Here is a 23,886-nt window from a genome sequence, read left to right as displayed (position 1 = left end):
TTTTATTATACTTTAAGTTCTAGGGTACATGTGCACAATGTGCAGGTTTGTTACATATGTATACATGTGCCATGTTGGTGTGCTGCACCCATTAACTCATCATTTACATCTCCTAATGCTATCCCTCCCCCCTCCCCCCACCCCACGACAGGTCCTGGTGTGTGGTGTTCCCCACCCTGTGTCCAAGTGTTCTCATTGTTCAATTCCCACCTATGAGTGAGAGCATGCGGTGTTTGGTTTTCTGTCCTTGCGATAGTTTGCTCAGAATGATGGTTTTGAGCTTCATCCATGTCCCTACAAAGGACATGAACTCATCCTTTTTTATGACTGCATAGTATTCCATGGTGTATATGTGCCACATTTTCTTAATCCAGTCTATCATTGATGGACATTTGGGTTGGTTCCAAGTCTTTGCTATTGTGAATAGTGCCGCAATAAACGTACGTGTGCATGTGTCTTTATAGCAGCATGATTTATAATCCTTTGGGTATATACCCCTTAAAGGGATGGCTTGGTCAAATGGTATTTCTAGTTCTAGATCCTTGAGGAATTGCCACACTGTCTTCCACAATGGTTGAACTAGTTTATAGTCCCACCAACAGTGTAAAAATGTTTCTATTTCTCCATATCCCCTCCAGCACCTGTTGTTTCCCGACTTTTTAATGATCGCCACTCTAACTGGTGTGAGATGGTATCTCATTGTGGTTTTGATTTGCATTTCTCTGATGGCCAGTGATGATGAGCATTTTTTCATGTGTCTGTTGGCTGCATAAATGTCTTCTTTTGGGAAGTGTCTGTTCATATCCTTCACCCACTTTTTGATGGGGTTGTTTGATTTTTTCTTGTAAATTTGTTTAAGTTCTTTGTAGATTTTGGATATTAGCCCTTTGTCAGATGGGTAGATTGCAAAATTTTTCTCCCGTTCTGTAGGTTGCCTGTTCACTCTGACAGTAGTTTCTTTTGCTGTGCAGAAGCTCTTTAGTTTAATTAGAACCCATTTGTCAATTTTGGCTTTTGTTGCCATTGCTTTTGGTGTTTTAGACATGAGGTCCTTGGCCATGCCTACGTCCTGAATGGTATTGCCTAGGTTTTCTTCTAGGGTTGTTAGGGTTTTAGGTCTGACATTTAAGTCTTTAATCCATCCTGAATTAATTTTTGTATAAGGTGTAAGGAAGGGATCCAGTTTCAGCTTTCTACATATGGCCAGCCAGTTTTTCCAGCACCATTTTTAAATAGGGAATCCTTTCCCCATTTCTTGTTTTTGTCAGGTTTGTCAAAGATCAGATGGTTGTAGATGTGTGGTATTTTTTCTGAGGGCTCTGTTCTTTCCATTGGTCTATATCTCGGTTTTGGTACCAGTACCATGCTGTTTTGGTTACTATAGCCTTGTAGTATAGTTTGAAGTCAGGTAGCTTGATGCCTCCAGCTTTGTTCTTTTGGCTTAGGATTGTCTTGGCAATGCAGGCCCTTTTTTGGTTCCATATGAACTTTAAAGTAGTTTTTTTCCAATTCTGTGAAGAAAGTCATTGGTAGCTTGATGGGGATGGCATTGAATCTATTTTCATGATATTGATTCTTCCTAGCCATGAGCATGGAATGTTCTTCCATTTGTTTATGTCCTCTTTTATTTCATTGAGCAGTGGTTCATAGTTCTCCTTGAAAAGGTCCTTCACATCCCTTGTAAGTTGGATTCCTAGGTATTTTACTCTCTTTGAAGCAATTGTGAATGGGAGCTCACTCATGATTTGGCTCTCTGTTTGTCTACTATTGGTGTATAAGAGTGCTTGTGATTTTTGCACATTGATTTTGTATCCCGAGACTTTGCTGAAGTTGCTTATCAGCTTAAGGAGATTTTGGGCTGAGACGATGGGGTTTTCTAAATATACAATCACGTCACCTCCAAACAGGGACAATTTGACTTCCTCTTTTCCTAATTGAATACCCTTTATTTCTTTGTCCTGCCTGATTGCCCCGGCCAGAACCTCCAACACTATGTTGAATAGGAGTGGTGAGAGAGGGCATCCCTGTCTTGTGCCAGTTTTCAAAGGGAATGCTTCCAGTTTTTGCCCATTCGGTATGATATTGGCTGTGGGTTTGTCATAAATAGCTCTTATTATTTTGAGATACGTCCCATCAATGCCTAATTTATTGAGTGTTTTTAGCATGAAGGGCTGTTGAATTTTGTCAAAGGCCTTTTCTGCATCTATTGAGATAATCATGTGGTTTTTGTCTTTGGTTCTGTTTATATGCTGGATTACGTTTATTGATTTGCGTATGTTGAACCAGCCTTGCATCCCAGGGATGAAGCCCACTTGATCATGGTGGATAAGCTTTTTGATGTGCTGCTGGATTCGGTTTGCCAGTATTTTACTGAGGATTTTTGCATCGACGTTCGTCAGGGATATTGGTCTAAAATTCTCTTTTTTTGTTGTGTCTCTGTCAGGCTTTGGTATCAGGATGATGCTGGCCTCATAAAATGAGTTAGGGAGGATTCCCTCTTTTTCTATTGATTGGAATAGTTTCAGAAGGAATGGTACCAGCTCCTCCTTGTACCTCTGGTAGAATTCGGCTGTGAATCCGTCTGGTCCTGAACTTTTTTTGGTTGGTAGGCTATTAATTATTGCCTCAATTTCAGAGCCTGTTATTGGTCTATTCAGGGATTCAATTTCTTCCTGGTTTAGTCTTGGAAGGGTGTATATGTCCAGGAATTTATCCATTTCTTCTAGATTTTCTAATTTATTTGCATAGAGGTGTTTATAGTACTCTCTGATGGTAGTTTGTATGTCTGTGGGATTGGTGGTGATAACCCCTTTATCATTTTTTATTGCGTCTATTTGGTTCTTCCCTCTTTTCTTCTTTATTAGTCTTGTTAGCAGTCTATCAATTTTGTTGATCTTTTCAAAAAACCAGCTCCTGGATTCATAGACATTTTGAAGGGTTTTTTGTGTCTCTATCTCCTTCAGTTCTGCTCTGATCTTAGTTATTTCTTGCCTTCTGCTAGCTTTTGAATGTGTTTGCTCTTGCTTCTCTAGTTCTTTTAATTGTGACGTTAGGGTGACAATTTTAGATCTTTCCTGCTTTCTCTTGTGGCCATTTAGTGCTAGAAATTTCCCCCTACACACTGCTTTAAATGTGTCCCAGAGATTCTGGTATGTTGTGTCTTTGCTCTCATTGGTTTGACTTTTAACAATTTTCACTTGAGCACCCACTTGAATATGCTTTTGTCTGGCCATAAAAATCCCACATGGGCACCCTCAGTTCACTAAATACTGCTGTAAACTCATATGACAGGGTCTCCAGTAAATGAGCAAGTTTCTTTTCTCGGCATCTTGGCTGAGCCACAGCACGAAAAGGCACACCTATCTTGTGATGTGCCTCAAGAGCCTATGAAGGAAGTTCTGCTGCAGCTGGTCACTGCCTTTTTCTCTGAACTTTCTGATAATGTCTACCTTTTCAATGTCAAGGTCACTTGCATTAGCCTATATTAAAAAGTTGCATTTTATCATGAATATAAAAAGATCAGTCCAAACCAATTCCAGACAGAATATAGGCACAAAGAAATTCATAGTATCCGGGAAAAATCGCTCATATTTTTCTTTTCTTCTTCTTTTTTTTTTTTTTTTTTGAGGCTGAGTCTCGCTCTGTCGCCTAGGCTGGAGTGCAATGACGCTATCTCAGCTCACTGCAACCTCTGCCTCCCAGGTCCAAGTGATTCTCCTGCCTCAGCCTCCTGAGTAGCTGGGATTATAGGCATGCACCACCACGCCTGGCTAATTTTTGTATTTTTAGTAGAGACGGGGTTCCACCTTGTTGGCCAGGCTGGTCTCGAATTCCTAACCTCGTGATCCGCCCACCTCAGCCTCCCAAAATGCTGGGATTACAGGTCTGAGCCACTGTGCCTGGCCATTTTTTTTTTTTTCGTTTCTTTTCTTTTCTTTCTTTCTTTTTTTTTTGAGACGGAGTCTCACTCTGCTGCCCAGGTTGGAGTGCAGTGGGGCAATCTTGGCTCACTGCAAGCTCCGCTTCCCCGGTTCATGCCATTCTCCTGCCTCAGCCTCTCCAGTAGCTGGGAGTACAGGTGCCCGCCACCACGCCCGGCTAATTTTTTTTTTTTTTTTTTTTGGTATTTTTAGTAGAGACTGGGTTTCACCGTGTTAGCCAGGATGGTCTTGATCTCCTGACCTCATGATCCACCCACCTCGGCCTCACAAAGTGCTGGGATTACAGGCGTGAGCCACCGCGCCCGGCCACGCCCGGCCATTTTTCATATTTCACAAGCTGAAAAAAAGTTATAATTGTCCTTTAAAAATACATGTCTAGGCCAGGCACGGTGGCTCACGCCTGTAATCCCAGCACTTTGGGAGGCCGAGGTGGGTGGATCATGAGGTCAGGAGATCAAGACCATCCTGGCTAACACTGTGAAACTCCGTCTCTACTAAAAATACAAAAAATTAGCCGGGCGCAGTGGCGGGCGCCTGTAGTCTCAGCTACTCGGGAGGCTGAGGCAGGAGAATGGCATGAACCCGGGAGGCGGAGCTTGCAGTGAGCCGAGATAGCGCCACTGCAGTCTGGCCTGGGCGAAAGAGCGAGACTCTGTCTCAAAAAAAAAAAAAAGAAAGAAAAATTCATGTCTGTGGCATATGCCTGTAATCCCACCTACTCGAGAGGCTGAGACAGGAGAATCGCTTGAACCAGGGAGTTGGAGGTTGCGGTGAGCCAAGATCACACCAGTGCACTCCAGGCTGGCAACAGAGCGAGACTCTATCTCAATAAAAAAAAAGGCCGGGCGCGGTGGCTCACGCCTGTAATCCCAGCACTTTGGAAGGCCGAGGTGGGCGGATCATGAGGTCAGAAGATCGAGACCATCCTGGCTACCACGATGAAACCCCGTCTCTACTAAAAATACAAAAAATTAGCCGAGCGTGGTGGCGGGCACCTGTAGTCCCAGCTACTCGGGAGGCTGAGGCAGGAGAATGGCGTGAACCCGGGAAGCGGAGCTTGCAGTGAGCCGAGATTGCGCCACTGCACTCCAGCCTGGGCGACAGAGCGAGACTCTGTCTCAAAAAAAAAACAAAACAAAAAAAACCACCACCACCACCAACAACAAAAAACTTGTGTAATCAATCTAGTGCAAGAAAAAAAACAATAAAATATGAAGCTGAGGTCTTTCAAGCCAGTAATATGATATTGCCTTTTTAATTTCAAAAAACATGTTATGGCTAATGAATACATGAACATGTAATTCATTCAGATTAAAATATTTACAGTACAATATTTGTGTTTAGAACTCATAGTAACACATTTTATGCAGCAATCTCTCTCAAATTCATTAGTTTGATTTATACCCAGTGTATAATACACAAACACTGCACACTAACAATCATGTAAACTAAATTATTTTATTGAATAATTAAATGAACATGCCTGATAAAAACATAACTCTGTCAAATTCAAATGAAGTCTTATCTAAGTATTTTCACATTTTAGGAGTATAGCGTATCTCTATGTATGTCACTGAAAACCAGAATTATAATTAAGGTTTATTTTTTGCAGGTAGCTAACAAGAAATTTCTTTTCCACAAATGAGTTTGCCAAGGCTAATTTGGTCAAAAGGTTTCTGTCCTCGGCTCCCCTGTTGCCACTACTGCTGGGTAATGGTTACACTAATCCTCTTTGCATGAGAGGTCCTGATGTGTTTGCTAAACCCAGATCGCTGAAGCACTGGTCTGGTGACTATATTTTTTGAGAACCACTGCTCTAAAGCACCTAAATTATGTTTTCTGAAACGTTCCCTTCAGGCAAAATGGACTAGTAAAATTTTTGCTGGGTAACTGAGACACAAAATAATGGCCTTAAAACCTTTTATCCTAATGCTTTGACTTTCTCTCTAATGTGGCTTCTACCACTTGTACCTAGAACAATTAACCACATCCTCAACATCAAATTATATTTATAAGGCATATTCAATATGTTGACAGATTTAAGCTTATAGAATGACCAAAATAGAATACAGATAGGAAGCACCATAAATGTAACAAAACCACTTCAAAAATGTACCCTGCCATAGCCCTAGTAGTTTAACTAAAATCTTAAGCGACAATGAATTTAAGCTCAATTTGGGGGTTAAAAAACAACAGATAAAATTCAGGAATTATTTTTTTAGACGTATGGAGTATTAGGCTGCTCATCTGAAATTATTCTCATCATTCTGAAACCTGTTGCTGTACAGCCCTGAGAGCTAATTTGTAAAGGGTTATTAAAAAAACAGACATGAAAACAAAAGATAATACCTAAAATACTTGCTGGCTGCCCTTCGTGGAAGGTGTTTGCCACCCCATGCACTGCAGAATCCTCTAGCTGTGGTTACTGAGCCTGGCTCTGATTGTTTTGAGGTGGCCATGGTGAGAACCGCTCACAGGCAGATAGTTTGCCATCTTTGATCTGAAAGTTGAATTCCCTATTTTGTTGAGAACCTCACATAATAAATTATTCTTTTGGACCTCCATATTGTGTAATTCAGTACACTCCACTGATGGCTTTCATTGGAATATACATTATACAAAGAATAGATCAATATTTCTGTTCCTGGCCACATATTCCTGTGTATACTATAAAAGATTGGTTTTGACATAGACAATCTTCTTGAAATTCTGCTTTTTCTCAAGGATATTAATAATATAGTTTGTTTTATTAAAATCCTATTTTCCCCATCTTCTCTCTGCTTGACCCAATTCCAATCATTCCACAAGCACAGCTTCATTCCATTAACATTGATGCAGCCCCTTCTGGGTATCACTCACTGTGCTGGAGGCTGGGAGAAAACAGTGAACAGGACAGGCCTGGCCCTGCCCTCACTGAGTGGACAGTGCTCCCACACTTTCTTACTTCTATGAGGAAGGAATGTATTTCACAGGAAACATCCTAAAATCCTAGAAACTACAGTGACAATTTACAGCTCAGAATGGAAGAAGTAGGCAGAAAAAGGTTCGCCTTTCTTGAAAGTGTCCAGAAGGCAAGAATGAAAAGAAACAAGGGAATCTTAACACACCAATCTACCTTCACATAACATTTACAAATATGCATCAGAAAGTGCCCAATCATGGTTCAAGAAATCCTCAAGTTAGCCGACACAACTGAACAGCAACTCAACAGGGAGAGTCCAAATTGAGACTAGAGGTCAGGAAATGCATCTCCAAGGAGTCATATTTAAGCAGAGACTTGAATGGTGGGATGTAAACAGACAGGTGGAAAAAATGGGAAGAAGCATTTTCAGCAGGTAAACCCACGTTCAAAGGGTGAGAAGAGAGTGTGGCTCAGTGGACTGAAAGAAGGCCTGGTGGGGAGGAGGCAGGAGGTGAAACGAAGGCTGTCAGGAGGTGAGATGGTGAACCTTGCTGAGAAGTGTGTGCTATCTTAGAAGCAATGGAAAGCTGCTGAATGTTGTAAACAAGCAACCAATTATATCTAATTTGCATTTTTCAAAGGTAACTTAGCAGCAATGTGGAGAACATAATGTACTACTGAGTTCAGAGACAGGGAGACCTACAGTAAGAAAGCAATTGCAGAAAGTGAGGTGAGTGCAGCTTTGCATTAAGTGGGTGAGTAGAGCTAGAGAGAATGAAATGCAGTTGAGTATAATGTGGAGATAAAGTATTCAGAATTTGCTATTTACTGGATGTGTCAAGGATGACTCCCAAGTCTCTAGTGTAAGTTCCTGGTGAATGACAGAACCACTAACAGAGACAAGGAATAGAGAAGGAAGAGTAGGCTTAGGGGTGTGTGAGCCAGGTGAAGAAAGCAAGTTGGGACTTGTTACATTTTAAGTGCTTGTGAGACAACAATGTTACTTGTTAGAGATGCCTTTGTGTTCTAGTCACTGGTTCTATTGTCCAACTCTGAGGTCTTTCAGTCATCATAGGTCATTTCAGGCTTCAAAGTCTGGTAACAATCAATGATAGACTGGATAAAGAAAATGTGGCACATACACACCATGGAATACTATGCAGCCATAAAAAAGGATGAGTTCATGTCCTTTGCAGGGACATGGATGAAGCTGGAAACCATCATTCTCAGCAAACTAACACAGGAACAGAAAACCAAACACTGCATGTTCTCACTCATAGGTGGGAGTTGAACAATGAGAACACATGGACACAGGGAGGGGAACATCACACACTGGGGCCTGACAGTGGGGGGCTAGGGGAGGGATAGCATTAGGAGAAATACCTAATGTAGATGACGGGTTGATGGGTGCAGGAAACCACCATGGCATGTATATACCTATGTAACAAACCTGCACATTCTGCACATGTATCCTAGAACTTAAAGTGTAATTGAAAAAAAAAAAAAAGCACAAAGTCTGGTAACAATGTCTGGTATTTAAAAATAGCATTTTAAGCCGGGGGCGGTGGCTCACGCCTGTAGTCTCAGCACTTTGGGAAGCCAAGGCGGGTGGATCACGAGTCAGGAGATCGAGACCATCCTGGCTAACATGGTGAAACCTCGTCTCTACTAAAAATACAAAAAGTTAGCCCGGCGAGGTGGCAGATGCCTGTAGTTCCAGCTACTCGGGAGGCTGAGGCAGGAGAACGGCATGAACCCGGGGGGCGGAGCCTGCAGTGAGCCGAGATTGCGCCACTGCACTCCAGCCTGGGTGACAGAGCGAGACTCTGTCTCAAAAAAAAAAAAAAAAAAAAAAAAGCATTTTAAGGCTGGGCGCGGTGGCTCATGCCTGTAATCCCAGCACTTTGGGAGGCTGAGGCGGGCAGATCACGTGGTCAGGAGATCGAGACCATCCTGGCTAACACTGTGAAACCCCGTCTGTACTAAAAATACAAAAATTAGCCGGGCGTGGTGGCGGGCGCCTGTAGTCCCAGCTACTTGGGAGGCTGAGGCAGGAGAATGGCATGAACTTGGGATACGGAGCTTGCAGTGAGCCGAGATTGCACCACTGCACTCCAGCCTGGGTGACAGAGCGAGACTCCGTCTCAAAAAAAAAAAAAAAAGCGTTTTAAATGCATGAAAGTTACATATCTTTAACTTAATTTAGTTATTGCTATGTAATCCAACTATGCTGGTTCTGCTGTACCTTATTAAATGTGTATTCATGTGTCTCAACATTTTCTTTCAACAAATTCTTAGTTACACTCTTTTAGATGAATAGTTTGCTAGCAAGTTTAATTTGGGAAGTGATTAAAAATAAATCAGTGACTAATTGCATAATAACTTTAACAGGAATTAGAAAAAATAAAATAGTATTAAAATAGGATCTCATATCGAAAAGTATGAGAGGATGCTGTGTTTCATATGATTCTAGGATTACTAATAATACTTTCCTACTTAACATCAAATAAAAAGCTTAAGACTATTAAAGTTTAGAGAAATGTATCCCATTTATTCTTAGATCAAAATATATCCTCTATTCATATGTTTGAATAAACTGAGAATCAGAATCTCATTCTCAAATTTGGCTACAAATAAATCCACATCTTCCCTCACCTGCACCAGCTCTTCAGCACCTGGACACAGGACCGTGCTTTGCACATCTTGCTCAGCACGGTGCCCTGCACAGGGGAAAAGTTCCATGAGCAGATATTGAACCGAATTGAGCTAGTGTTCTTTTCTCTTTTCTTTGCTTTGCTTTGCTTCGCTTCTTTTCCTTCCTTCCTTCCTTTCCTTCCCTCCTTCCTTCCTTCCTTCCCTCCCTCCCTCCTTCCTTCCTTCTCTCTCTCTGTCTTTCTTTCCTATTATATCTCCCTTTCTTTTATTTCCTTTTTTTTTTTTGGCGGAGTCTCGCTCTGTCGCCCAGGCTGGAGTGCAGTGGCACACAATCTTGGCTTACTGTAACCTCCACCTCCTAAGTTCAAGCAATTCTCCTACTTCAGCTTCCTGAGGAGCTGGGATTACAGGTGCGCACCACCACGCCCAGCTATTTATTTTTATTTTTAGTAGAGATTAAGTTTCACCATGTTGGCCAGGCTGGTCTTGAACTCCTAACCTCAAGTAATGCACTCGCCTTGGCCTCCCAAAATGCTGGGATTACAGGCATTAGCCACCACGCCCGACCTGAGCTAGTGCTTTTTCTAATTAGCTTGACTATTTTCTGTGTTTTCCACACTGGGAGTAGATAACAAGGAGCAGCATTCTCTCATAGGACTAAACATCAGTATTAGCTTCCAGGTTTTCCTTCATCAGGGAAGGTGACTACATCCACTTTCCTCCCATGTTGTTATCTTCCCATTAATGCATTTTCTAAACTCAAATCTACTCAGAGCAGGCCCGGTACTGAATAGAAGGAGGTTCTATAGGTAGCCTCTTTTTTCTCCATATGCTCCCTAAGCATTTCAAAATACATATTCTTTATTTTTACAGAATAACAGGTTTATAAATATTAACATGTATTGATGCTGTTAAATAAAACCAATTTTTTTCCACTGAAGCAGCCAATTTTTTTTTTTTTTTTTGAGATGGAGTCTCACTGTGTCTCCCAGGCTGGAGTGCAGTGGCACGATCTCGGCTCACTGCAAGCTCTGCCTCCTGGGTTCACACCATTCTCCTGCCTCAGCCTCCTGAGTAGCTAGGACTACAGGCACCCGCCACCACGCCCGGCTAATTTTTTGTATTTTTAGTAGAGACAGGGTTTCACCGCGTTAGCCAGGATGGTCTTGCTCTCCTGACCTCGTGATCCGCCCTCCTCAGCCTCCCAAAGTGCTGGGATTACAGGCGTGAGCCACAGTGCCCGGCCTTTTTTTTTTTTTTTTTTTTTTGAGATGGAGTCTCACTCTGTTGCCCAGGCTGGAGTGCAGTGGTGTGATCTCGGCTCACTGCAAGCTCTGTCTCTAAGGTTCACACCATTCTCCTGCCTCAGCCTCCCAAGTAGCTGGAACTACAAACGTACGCCACAATGCCGGGCTAAATTTTTTTTATTTTTAGTAGAGGCAGGGTTTCACTGTGTTAGCCAGAATGGTCTCGATCTCCTGACCTTGTGATCCACCTGCCTCAGCCTCCCAAAGTGCTGGGATTACAGGCATGAGCCACCGCGCCCAGCCCAATCTTTTTTTTTTTTCTTTCTTTCTTTTTTTTGAGATGCCACACTCAGAGCCATCTGAGTGTCAGAAAACAGGACCACCCCTCACAGGAAATCCTCTCGTTGATTTGAAGGGCATTAGTTTTATTAACGCCTACTCTGAAGCAGGTACTTTGCTAAACCCTGGAAATTTAAAGATGAATAAGACTCAATTCAAGTCCACCCAGGAAGTTAACTTCTAAAGTAACTAAAGACAGGATTATCAAGGTCTTCCATAAAAAACTAAGTTCTACGTGAACAGCTATATAAAGGGCTGAAAAAAGTCATGTTCAACGTCAGTTTGGTTTTGCAACATGTCATGCCAACATTGATTTCAGCTGGGGATAAGCAATACTATATGCATATCTGTACACTTCCATCCTCATCCCAATCCTGCTGTTGAGGTTCCAGGCCAAAGGGAGGAAGCTCTGGAACCTGGCTTCAAAGGGAGGCTGGAGTCTGTAGTGCACCATGCTGCCTGCATTTGTGTTTCTTTTGAAAACCCTGGGAGATAAAAGAGAAAGGAATCAATGAGTCTGCAGAATATCTGGTGCCAACTGCAGACATGAGAACAAGCACGGTGCAGAGCCTGGGCTGCACCTGGGTCCACACAGAAACACCGTCAGAACAGGGAGGACAAAGTGGAGGAGTTTACTGTGAGGTCAGGCACTGCTCCACAGAGGACAAGACTGCAGATGGGCCACATTAGCGATCAGAGATTTAAACAGTTGCCCCGAGGGGGATGGGGCATTTCGGGCAGAGCAAACCTCCATGCAGGGCACAGAGGCACGGAAGGACACTGTGAGCTTACAGGGCAGTGCAACAGGATGGAACTTGTATTTTAGGAAACTACAGAGAGCTGCAGAGAGCTGAGTCTTGGGAGGTGGGCTGGGCCACATTGTAAGGGGCCTTGAATATCAAAATATGGAGCAGAGACTGGCTCCAGGCAAGGTGGGGTTAAGGGAGTTTTTTAAGGAGGGAGAGACAATAGCAACTTGTTCTGTGTGAAGAGGACCTGGTGGGGGCCTGGGGCCTGGGACAGGAGGAGAGGCTTGCAGGAGTCAGGGCGGGGAGACTTGCTTTGGAAATCTGTAGATGTATGCCATTCCTAGAGTGGGAATCTTTTTTTTTCGAGACACAGTCTCGCTCTGTCGCCAGGCTGGAGTGCAATGGTGTGATCTCGGCTCACTGCAACCTCCGCCTCCCGGGTTCAAGTGATTCTCCTGCCTCAGCCTCCTGAATAGCTGGGACTACAGGTGCATACCACCATGCCTGGCTAATTTTTGTACTTTTAGTGGAGACGGGGTTTCAGCATCTTGGCCAGGATGGTCTCAATCTCTTGACCTCGTGATCCACCCACCTCGGCCTCTCAAACTGCTGGGATTACAGGCAGAAGCCACTGCACTCGGCCAGGAGTGGGAATCTTTACAGCTCCATTTTACATACAGATCTAATTGGAAGGTAATTCACAATCAAGAATACGTTAATATAGAGACCATGTCATTTGGAATTTAACCAATTATTTGGAGGTGGTACAGTAGCACATTTATCTCTTGGTGTACATTCAGGTTTTGTCCTTTTCTTGTTTCTCCTTTTCTAAACAGCTATGATTAAATCAAAGTGGTGGTGATTTTGCAGTGACAATGACTCTGCTGCAGAGGCTTCCTGCGTCTCAGAACCCGTGTCCTTCCCTAGCCTGAGGCCAGAGTATGAGCGTGTCCTCCTTCCTCAGAGGGAGCCCTGCCTCCCTGCTCAAGAGTCTCTCCTAGGAAGGGGTGGGCTTGGGATGCTGCCCTGGGGTGGCCCCAAGGCTCCTAATGACTGGTGCCTGGCATTTGCCAGCAGCCTCGGCCAGGTGCTCGTCAGGACTGCGGGGCTGTGAGGACACAACCCAGTAGAAACTGGTCATTTGGTGAGTCATATATCGGGCATCGCTCAGCCCTGGATTCGGGTCACAAAAAGATGACCCTCAGGAAAAGTCTCATGGAAAGTGGTCAATGTGGGCCTCTGAAAATGGGCCCAGAGGGAAGAGAGGCTGGGGAGGGAAGAGCTTAGGGGATCTGCAGAGCCAACGACAGAGGGACCCAGGATGAGCCAAGGCCTAGTGGGTCAACAGAAGGTGCTGGATGAAGCCGTGACAAGAACATGTGTTCAAGGCCGCTCCTCATGGCCATCTAGTTTCTGTCAGGATCACAGGCTGGGGCACGTGCTTCTACGGACTGAGGGCTGCTTTAGAAACCGATGTGTTTTCTTATCAGAACACTTCTCGTCACCTCTGGAGAACATCCTGGCCTGGTCATCAGAGCCTCCAAGCGTCATGTGTCCCCTTTAATTCCTATGGGGCGTCCAGCACATGCATTGTTCCCGGCAGCCTCTGGAGGGACCCACTCTACTCCTCAGTGGAGGGGCACAGCCATGCCGAGAGGAAGCATGCCCCGTCACACATGGCCAACTGGCTCTCTGCAGAAAGGGGCAGTGCTGTTCCAAAGGCCCTCTCAGGTGGCTTCACATGACAGGAGAGACAATGGGCAATGGAAATAACCAGGACAAAGCCTCCAGGCTGCATCTCTAACACACAAGATGCTCAGAAGAACCCAATTTGATCTGTGTGGTGTAAATGAAAAATTTGAGGCTGGGCATGGTGGCTCACACCTTTAATCCCAGCACTTTGGGAGGCTTATGTGAGAGGATCACCTGAGCCCAGGAGTTCAAGACCAGCCTCGACAACACAGCAAGACCCTGTGTATTAGTCCATTCTCCCACTGCTATAAAGAAATACCTGAGACTGGGTAATTTATTAAGAAAAGAGGTTTAATTGTTTCAAGGTTCTGCAGGCTATGCAGGAAGCATGGCAGCTTCTGCTTCTGGGGAGGCCTCAGGAAGCCTCCAATCATGGCAGAAGGGGAAGGGGAGTGAGATCTCTCACCCGGCGGGAGCAGGAGCAATAGAAAGCAAGCGGGGAGGCGCTGCACACTTTTAAACAACCAGATCTCACAAGAACTCACTGTCGCAAGAACAGCACCAAGACAATGGTGCTAAACCATTCATGAGAAACCTTCCCCATAATCCAGTCACCTCCCACCAGGCCCCACCTCCACCACTGGGGATTACAGTTCGACATAAGATTTAGGTGGGGACACAGATCCAAACCATATCACCTTCTCTCTACTAAAAATAATAATAATAAAAGCCAGATGTGGTGGCACCACCTGTAGTCCCAGCTACTCGGGAGGCTGAAGCAGGAGGATCACTTAAGCCCAGGAGTTCAAGGCTGCATTGAGCTATGATGCCACCACAGCCTAAACAACAGAGTGAGGCCCTGTCTCAAAACAAAAACAAACAAACAAAAAAACTAATTTGGATTTGTATTTCAGTCTTCTGTTTTCTGTTCTTTAATACCCTTATTAAAGAAACCAGATGCGAGGTGGCGCAGCGGCGGTCAGGTGAGCGACGCGGGAGCGGTCAGCAGGTGGCGAACCCACGGCCAGGCTTCCGTGGCAAGCAGCCCTAGAGGAATGGCCGTCCTGTCCCTGCGAGCCCCTGGGCCCTGGCAGGCGATCCAGGTGGGATGCTATGGAATATGATGAGAAGCTGGCCCGGTTCCGGCAGGCCCACCTCAACCCCTTCAACAAGCAGTCTGGGCCGAGACAGCATGAGCAGGGCCCTGGGGAGGAGGCCCCAGACATCACTCCTGAAGAGGCCCTGCCTGAGCTGCCCCCTGGGGAGCCGGAGTTCTGTTGCCCTGAACACGTGATGGATCTCGGCCTGTCTGAGGACCACTTCTCCCGCCCTGTGCTGCGGCAGGTGATCGAGGAGTGCAAGCAGGTGATTCTGGAGCTGCCCGAGCAGTCGGAGAAGCAGATGGATGCCGTGGTGTGACTCATCCACCTCCGGCTGAAGCTCCAGGAGCTGAAGGACCCCAACGAGGATGAGCCAAACATCCGAGTGCTCCTTGAACACGGCCTCTACGAGGAGAAGAGCAAGAGCGTCAAGCAGACCTGTGATAAGTGTAACACCATCATCTGGGGGCTCATTCAGACCTGGTACACCTGCACAGGGTGTTATTACCGATGTCACAGCAAGTGCTTGAACCTCATCTCCAAGCCCTATGTGAGCTCCAAAGTCAGCCACCAAGCTGAATACGAACTGAACATCCGCCCTGAGACAGGGCTGGACAGCCAGGATTACCGCTGTGCTGAGTGCCAGGCGCCCATCTCTCTGCAGGGCGTGCCCAGTGAGGCCAGGCAGTGCGACTACACCGGCCAGTACTACTGCAGCCATTGCCACTGGAACGACCTGGCTGTCATCCCTGCATGCATTGTACACAACTGGGACTTTGAGCCTCGAGAGGTTTCTCGCTGCAGCATGTGCTACCTGGCGCTGATGGTGTCTCGGCCCGTGCTCAGGCTCCGGGAGATCAACCTTCTGCTGTTCAACTACGTGGAGGAGCTGGTGGAGATTTGCAAGCTGCGCCAGGACATCCTGCTCATGAAGCCGCACTTCATCACTTGCAGGGAGGCCATGGAGGCTCGTCTGTTGCTGCAGCTCCAGGATCGGCAGCATTTTGTGGAGAACGATGAGATGTACTCTGTCCAGGACCTCTGGACGTGCATGCCGGCCACCTGGGCTGCTCACTCACCGAGACCCACACGCTCTTCACCAAGCACATCAAGCTGGAATGCGAGCGGTGCCAGGCCAAGGGCTTCGTGTGTGAGCTCTGCAGAGAGGGCGATGTGCTGTTCCCGTTCGACAGCCACACGTCTGTGTGCACCGACTGCTCCACCGTCTTCCACAGGGACTGCTACTACGACAACTCCACCACGTGTCCCAAGTGTGCCCAGCTCAGCCTGAGGAAGCAGTCGCTCTTCCAGGAGCCAGGTCCTGACGTGGAGGCCTAGCGCTGAGGAACAGTGCTGGGCACCCCACCTGGCCCACCGGGACCCACCCTGGCAACGTCAAGTTGTTCGTTCTGCTCTGGAGACCCCTGGGGTGCGGCCCCTGGACCCCTCCACCCCTGCTGGGCCAGAGCGGGTGGGCAGTGTCAAGGCCCGTTGTCTCCCAGGTGCTTGCTGGGACTCGGGGTGGCCGCACCTGGCTGTCACCTGGGTGTGCTGCTGTGAGGGGTCCTTGCGTGGCCCCCATCCTTCCCCCAGTGCAGAACTCCATGGGCAGGGAGTTGGGGGGATATCTCACCTCCCCCATGGCACAGAGCCCTCCACACCCCTGGACCAGAGCATCCGGGCCCTAGAGATTCCACAGTTCCCATCCTGACCACCCTGGAAACTCATCAGGCCAAGACCCCGAGAGAGCTTCAGAGGAGTGTTGAGTAACACCTGAGGATGCGGCTGCACACACTCAGCCAAGGGCCGAGTCTCACCTGCAGTGGGGTTTCGGCTCTGCCTGGGGGCTCCATCACTTTCAGCCACTCGTCGCCTTGGGGATTTCTGGTTGTCCCCAGCTGGGGCTGTTCACAGTTGTCACCTGTAGACCTGCCTCTCCCTGGCCTGAGGTTCAAGGGCCTCATCGGGTGGTCAGTCCAGTGGGGTCACCTGTTGTTTCTGTACAACAGCAGGGAAGGGGACCATGGAGCTTTTCCCTGCTGGGTGCTCCTGCTTTGGCCCAGCCCACCTTTCCTGGTGCTCCAAGCTAGGAGGCCGTGGCCCCAGCCTGAGGAGGGTGTCCTGGCCTCCAGGTGTGGAGCAGGGACTGTGCACTGGGGGAGGTTCCAGTTAGGTGATGGGATCCTGCAGTGGTCTGGTGGCATTTCTTGGAACCAGATTTACCTGAGGAGCTCTGTCCTGCTGCCTGTGGAGGGCTCCAGATAGCTCAGAAATGACCAGCCAGTGGCCTTTTGTTTGGGGGCCTGAGATCAAGAGCTGAGAGTATTCACTCGACTGAGCCCATTCAGGAAGATCAGGGCAGGGGCGTTTGGGAGGTCCCTCACTCCACGGGACAGAGGCCCCTGGACAGCAGAGGAAACCTACAGCTCTGGGTGAGGGGACACTTGGCTTTGGTGTTTGCACTTTACAGATCCTGCGGTCCACGAGGGGCCTCAGGAGAGGACGTGTCAGGAGGTGGCTTCCCAGCCTTCTGCCTTGGGCAGTGGGGGTGCTCCTATCTGTCCTTTTCCCCTACACCCTGGACTGTGCTTGGCTGTTGGTGCACATGGTTGGCACACACGGTGGGCAGAGGGCAGAGAATGCCACTGCTTGGATATTTGTCCCCTTTGACCAGAAAACCCAAGAGGAGACACCTCAGTCAGCAGAAAGGCTGCCTGGCTCACTGGCTCATTCCAGGATGCCCTCCACCATCAGGAAGGGGATGGTGTCCTCTCCCCACTGTGGTGGCTTTAGGCAAGGTTCTTACTGTCTGCTCTGCCTCGGTTTCCCCAGACATGGGAATGCTCATACATTGTTGGTGGGAATGTCAATTAGTTCAACTTCTATGGAAAAAGTAGGGAGGTATCTCAAAGAACTAAAAGTACAACTACCTTTCGACCCAGCAATCCCACTACTAGGTATCTACCCAAAGGGAAAGAAATCATTATATAAAAAGGCACTGCACTCCCATGTTTATCGCAGCATAACTTACAACAGCAAGGTCATGGAACCAAGGTAAGTATCCACCAACGGTTCATTAAATAAAGAAAATGTGGTGCATATACACCACAAAGTACTAGGCAGTCATAAAAAAGAACAAAATCATGTCCTTTGCAGCAACACAGATGCAGCCGAAGGTCATTATCCTACGTGAATGCAGAAACAGCCAAATACTGCATGTTCTCATGAAGATGGAGAGAATACACTGTGGGGACTCAAAAAGTTGGGGGGAAGAGTTGAAAACGTACCTACTGGGTACAACCTCCAATATTTGGGTGGTGGGTATGCTAGAAGCACACCCCCCCCCCCATTGTGCATGTGATATACATATAACAAACAAGCACGTGTACCTTCTGAATCTAAAATAAAATAGAAAAAGAAAAAAGCCAAAGAAAAACATCCCGGGAATCCAGGGAGCAGCGGCTACTGCCTCCACTGCTCACTGCAGCCCGCAGATTCCACGCCGGCAGCTCCTGCCTGCGGGCAGTGGAGCTGCGGAGAATGGCGGGATGGGTCTAGGTGCCAGGGCCAGAGCCCAGGAGGGGCGCTGGGTGGGGGTCTGGCCGGCTTCTGCCTGGCACCAGAGCAGGGGTGCCTGGTGAAACAGGCAACCTGATGCTCTCTGGGCCCTGCCCACGTTCCCCTTCCATCCACCCTCCTTTGCATCTTTCTGTGCCTGGGGCCCCCATAGGAAGCGTTCACATCCAGACTCACCAGGCCTGAGATGCTGGAGGATGGAGAAGCGCTTGCCACCGGAAAAATCCTCCAGGAACACATGAACAAAACTTCGCCTGCACCTGGGACATCCTTCCTTACGGCTGGCCTACGAGGCAAGTGTTCTGCACACGCTCCTTGGCTAACTCCAATGCAGAGGAGCACGTGAGCCCAACCGCCATGGCAGGTGCAGATCTTTGCCTCCCTTTCACAATGACTGTATTCAAATGACATATCCTGGAAGCCTCTTTCTGATAGGATGAGAGCAGACTCTGTACTACAACACAGATTGGATAAGTCTCCAACTCCGATTAGTGAAGATTATCCAGTCAGAGATGGAGACTATTATCCAATAAGAGTTGTCAAAAAAAGTTCCTTCTCACCCAATCAGAACCAAGCTTACAAGTACAGCAGTTGCGTACAGCCATGATAAAAGGGAAACGAAGGCCCATTCCGCCATTTTCTTTTCGTGGAGGTTGGGCTCGCGTGCTTCTCTGCGCTGTGGTCGTCATGGACCGCAAGCGTGTGTGGCGCGCGTGCCTTGAGGCCAACATCAGGGAAGGGTGTCCCAGGTGCAGAGGAAGCGTCCTTCACGTGTTCCTGGAGGACTTTCGGCTCGCAAGCGCTTCTCCATTCTCCCAATGTCTCGGGCCTGGTGAGTCTGGATGTGAGCGCATCCCACGGGGCCCAAGGCACAGAGAGAGAGAGAGGAACGGGGTGGAGGGAGGGAAGCGTGTGCAGGGGCCAGGAGCGCCAGGCTGCTCGGGCTTCCCGGTCCCCGCAGCCCGCCAGGAGCTGTGGCCCCGCTTGGGCCAAGGCAGAGGCCCGCCCTCCTGCTGCTGGCGCTGTCACCTCCCTGTGGTCCTGCCTTCTGGGTCCCTGAGGGCCTTCTGTCACCTGGAACTGGAAATAAGTTAGTGAAGCGAAGTTTTGTGAATATTTATTGGCCTTTGCGTCTTTGTCTTCATTTTCAGTGCTGGCTTTTCTGTTGGGTCATTTGTGTTCTTACGTTGATTTGAAGAATTTAAAAAGGTATTCTATGAATTAATCCTTTACGGGGTCATTTCTAGTGCAGATAGTTGTTTCTTAGTCTGGTCATTGTACCTTAATTTTATTTAACATTTCTTTCTTGCTGTACAGTATATTTACATATACTGTAAATCATATGTTTTTCTATTTTTCTGCAAATAGGATATTTTACATGAGCTATTTTTGGATGTTAACCAATCCTGACTTTTTTAGTATATCCCACTTGGTATCCATGTGTTACACTTTCATATGTGGTTTAATTCATGTTTTTTTTTTGAATATTTGTATTTCTGTTAATGAAAGAGAGGGCCTATAATTTTTTTTCTAATGTCCTGTTCAGATTGTGGTGCCAACGTAATGCTGGCTTCACAAAACAAACTGAAAAATATTTCCTGTATTTCTTCTCTTTAGAAGAGTCTGAGAAATTTAGGTGTTTTCTTCCTTAAATATTTGGAATATGTCTTTAGTCTAGGTATGGAATTTTCCATGTGGAACAGTATTTTTGTTGGCTGGTTTGACTTCTAATAATTCAAATCCTTTGGTATATGTAGGAGTTTTCTTGTTTTATGTTATTTCTGTGCCCATTTTACTAAGTTTATTTTTATTTTTATTTTTGGGGGGACAGAATCTCGCTCTGTCTCCCAGGCTAGAGTGCAGTGGCACGATCTCGGCTCACTGCAACTTCCGCCTCCCGGATTTCTCCAGCCTCAGCCTAATTTTTGTGTTTCTAGTACACATGGGGTTTCACTATGTTGGCCAGGCTGATCTCGAACTCCTGACCTCGTGATCCACCTGCCTCAGCCTCCCAAAGTGCTGGGATTACAGGTGTGAGCCACCGTGCCCGCCTGTATTTTTTAGTAGAGATGGGGTTTCGGCATGTTGGCCAGGCTGGTCTCAAACTCCTGGCCTCAGGTGATCCACCCACCTCAACCTCCCAAAGTGCTGGAATTACAGTCGTGAGCCACCGTGTTCAGCCTAGGAAGTTTATTTTTCAATGTAATGTTATTTGAATCTCTGTTGTCCAACTTCTAGTCCTAAGTATTTCACAGAACCCTCCTAGTGTCTTAATAATACACTGCTCTATAGAGCAGGCCTCTGTTTTGGTTCCTGATAGTGATCTTTTGTGTCTTTTCTCTTTGCCTTAATTAGTTTCACTAGTGGTTTATTAAGTATATTAATATTTATAAACCAACTTTTTTTTTTTTTTTGAGAAGGAGTCTTGCTCTGTTGCCCAGGCTGGAGTGCAGTGGTGGGGTCTCAGCTCACTGCAAGCTCCACCTCCTGGGTTCACACCATTCTCCTGCCTCAGCCTCCTGAGTAGCTGGGACTGCAGGTGTCCGCCACCACACCCGGCTAATTTTTTGTATTTTTAGTAGACACGGGGTTTCACCGTGTTAGCCAGGATGGTCTCTATCTCCTGACCTCATGATCCGCCCGCCTCAGCTTCCCAAAGTGCTGGGATTACAGGTGTGAGCCACCGCGCCCGGCCTTATAAGCCAACTTTTATCCTTGATTTGTTTCTGTTGCATTTTTTTCCCTATTTCATTGATGTCTGCTCTTCATTACTTTAATTCTGCATTCTTTCATTTTGACTGTTTTTAATTCTTGAGAAGGAAATTTAAGTGATTGATTGTCAATGTCTTTTTCTATTCTAACACATTCCCTTAAGGCTGTAAATTTCTCTCTAAGCAGGGATTTATCTGACAGCCCACATTTTCCGTCAGATGTTTCCAAACCCTGTGTCCGCAGCCGCATTGACCTCCCAGTGTCTCCACCCTGTATCGCCTACAGCCATACCAGGCCTTGTGTGTCTCCATCCTCGTGCCTGAAGCCTGTATCTTCTCACCAGTATCACCATCCCGTAATGACTGAAGCCCATGTCTGCCCTTGTGTATTGTCACCTGGTCTGTCCTCTGCCTGCACTTTATGCCTCTCCATTTCTTGCTCCTGCAGCCCCTGCCAGCTGTGTGAGTCTCTATCCTGTGTGCTTGCAGCACATTGCTTGCCTTGAATGTTGTCGTCTCCTTAGCCTTCAGGCAGTAGCAGTCCTCCAGTGCCTCAATTCCTGTGTTTGCAGCCCATTCCGATGTTTTTGTCTGTCTGTCCCCTGAGCTTCTGCCCATGCCAGCTTATGTTTGCTACATTCTCTGTCCCCCTAATCCATGTCCACAGTCAGTGTTTTCATCCATGCTTTTTGGGCCATGTCTGCACTCGTGTGTCTCCTTCCCCTGTGCTTTCAGCCCATTTCTGTCGTTTTTCTGGATCATTTCTCCCAGGAGACTATGCCCAAAACTCCTATCCCCAGTGTTTGTACCTGCAGCCAGTCTCTTTCGTTGGGTATCTCCGTCTGTTGTTACTGCAGCAGAGGCCTGCCATTGAGTGTGCCTGCTTCCCATGCCTGTCTTCCTGTGTCTCCAGCCCTTGTCCTTGCAGCCCACATTAGGACTCTTGTGACTCCACCCTTCAGCCTACAGCCACATCTCCTTTCGGGTGTCTTTATCTCTGTGCCCCCTGCCCACACCAACCTTCACCTACTCCTCTGTCCTGCACCTGTACCCATGTCTGTCCCTGGTGTGCCTCTCTGCCATGCAGCTGTAGCCAGCGAGCTCCCTTTTTGTCTGGATCCCCTGTGACTGTAGCCCAGGTCTTCTCTCCTGTGACTACAACCCGTGTCTGCCCTTGAATGTCCCCATCCTCTGTGCTTGTCACCCGTCGGCCAGGCCTAGCATGTTTCCACTCTGTGCCTACACCCATGTCTGCTTCCAGGGTCTCCACTCATGGTGCCACAGTTTGGTTCCCGGTCCCTATCCTCCTGGGGTGGATTCTGGCATTGTGTTGGGAGGGAGAAGGTGACCCATGAAAGGGAAGCCTGGAACGATGTAATGGGCAAGGAGGCTGCCATTCAGCAGGCTGCACAGTGGCAGAGAAGACATGGCCAGTCAGAATCCTCTCTGCATCGGGGCACTCACGTGGGGCTGTGCCTGGTGTGGGGAGTAAGGGGAAGCTGGAGCAGGAGGTCTGGAGCCACCTGGCCCTCTTGGGCCTGAGACCCTCCCAACTGCAGGGGCTCGGTCACTTCCCCCGTGGTCCTGCCTCCTGGGATCCTGCCCTGCAGTGTTTCTGCAGGAATCCTCTCACCTGGAACTTGCAGTGGCGGGTTTCATGTGAGGTAGAGTTTAGCAAATGTTTATTGGCTTCTGTGCCTTACTTTTCTTCATATGCTTTGCTCATTTTGTGTGTGTTTTTATAGGGTCCTTTTTTAATATTGATTTGAAGGATTTATCTTAAATCTGCAAATCGATCCTTTATTGGCTCATTTTTGTCATAGATACTTGTTCTCTAGTTTGATCATTATTTTCTACTGGTTTCATACTAGTATATAGTAATCTGGTTGATAATAATGTATCCAGTAAGTTATTAATTGTAACAGTTTTGGGGTTTTCAGGGATTGTCTAGGCATGTAATAGTGTCATATACACATAATGACAATTTTTTTTGTTTAAAAATTAATCCTAATGCCTTTTTATTTCTTACTGTATTGTTTCTCCACTACAATGCTGACTGAAGAGTGATAGCAGGCATCCTCGTCTGGTCCTGCACTGGGGGAAAAAGCTTCCCATAATTCTCTATTAATTATGTTTTTGTTATTGGCTAGTATTAGACTTCATCAGATATCAGATTTCATCAAATTAAGGAAGTTGCTTTTTTTTTTTTTTTTTGAGATGGAGTCTCACTCTTGTCACCCAGGCTGGAGTGCAATGGCTCGATCTCAGCTCACTGCAACCTCCACCTCCCAGGTTCAAGTGATTCTCCTGCCTCAGCTTCCTGAGTAACTGGGATTACAGGCACCCACCACCATGCCTGGCTAATTTTTGTATTTTTAGTAGAGACGGGGTTTCACCATGTTGGCCAGGCTGGTCTTGAATTCCTGACCTCAGGTGATCCCCCCGCCTCTGCCTCCCAAAGTGCTGGGATTACAAGTGTGAGCCACCATGCCCGGCTGGAAGTTGCCTTCTTTTTTTTATTATTTTTAATTTTTTTGAGACAGAGTTTCACTCTTGTTATCCAGGCTGGAGTGCAATGGCACGACCTTGGCTCACCGCAACCTCCGCCTCCCGGGTTCAAGCGATTCTCTTGCCTCAGCCCCCCGAGTAGCTGGGATTACAGGCATGTGCCACCACGCTCGGCTAATTTTGTATTTTTAGTAGAGATGGGGTTTCTCCATGTTGGTCAGGCTGGTCTCGAACTCCCGACCTCAGGTGAACTGCCTGCCTCGGCCTCCCAAAGTGCTGGGATTACAGGTGTGAGCCATCGCGCCTGGCCAGTCCTCTTTTTATATTTTACTCAAGTTTTTTTGTGTGTTTGTGGTTCAGTTTTAAATTTTATTAAATGCTTTAAAAAACTTTTCAGCTAAATGATCTTACTATTTTCTCCTGTATTTTTCTGCTAATGGGATGACTTACACGATTCATTTTGAAT

General features: G+C 46.9%; 2 pseudogenes; both read left to right on the top strand.

Moving 5' to 3' along the window:
• Positions 1–14,496: 14,496 nt before the first annotated feature.
• LOC117976530 (differentially expressed in FDCP 8 homolog) lies at positions 14,497–16,011 on the top strand (annotated as a pseudogene).
• A 2,894-nt stretch (positions 16,012–18,905) lies between these two features.
• LOC117976445 (ribosomal protein S6 kinase beta-1-like) overlaps positions 18,906–23,886 on the top strand; it is a 100,060-nt pseudogene continuing 95,079 nt past the window's right edge.

This window comes from Pan paniscus, chromosome 19, assembly GCF_029289425.2.
Source record: "Pan paniscus chromosome 19, NHGRI_mPanPan1-v2.0_pri, whole genome shotgun sequence".
Classification (NCBI taxonomy): Eukaryota; Metazoa; Chordata; class Mammalia; order Primates; family Hominidae; genus Pan; species Pan paniscus.
The sequence above is the reverse complement of the archived record's forward strand: the minus strand, read 5'-3'. Positions and strand labels throughout refer to the sequence as shown.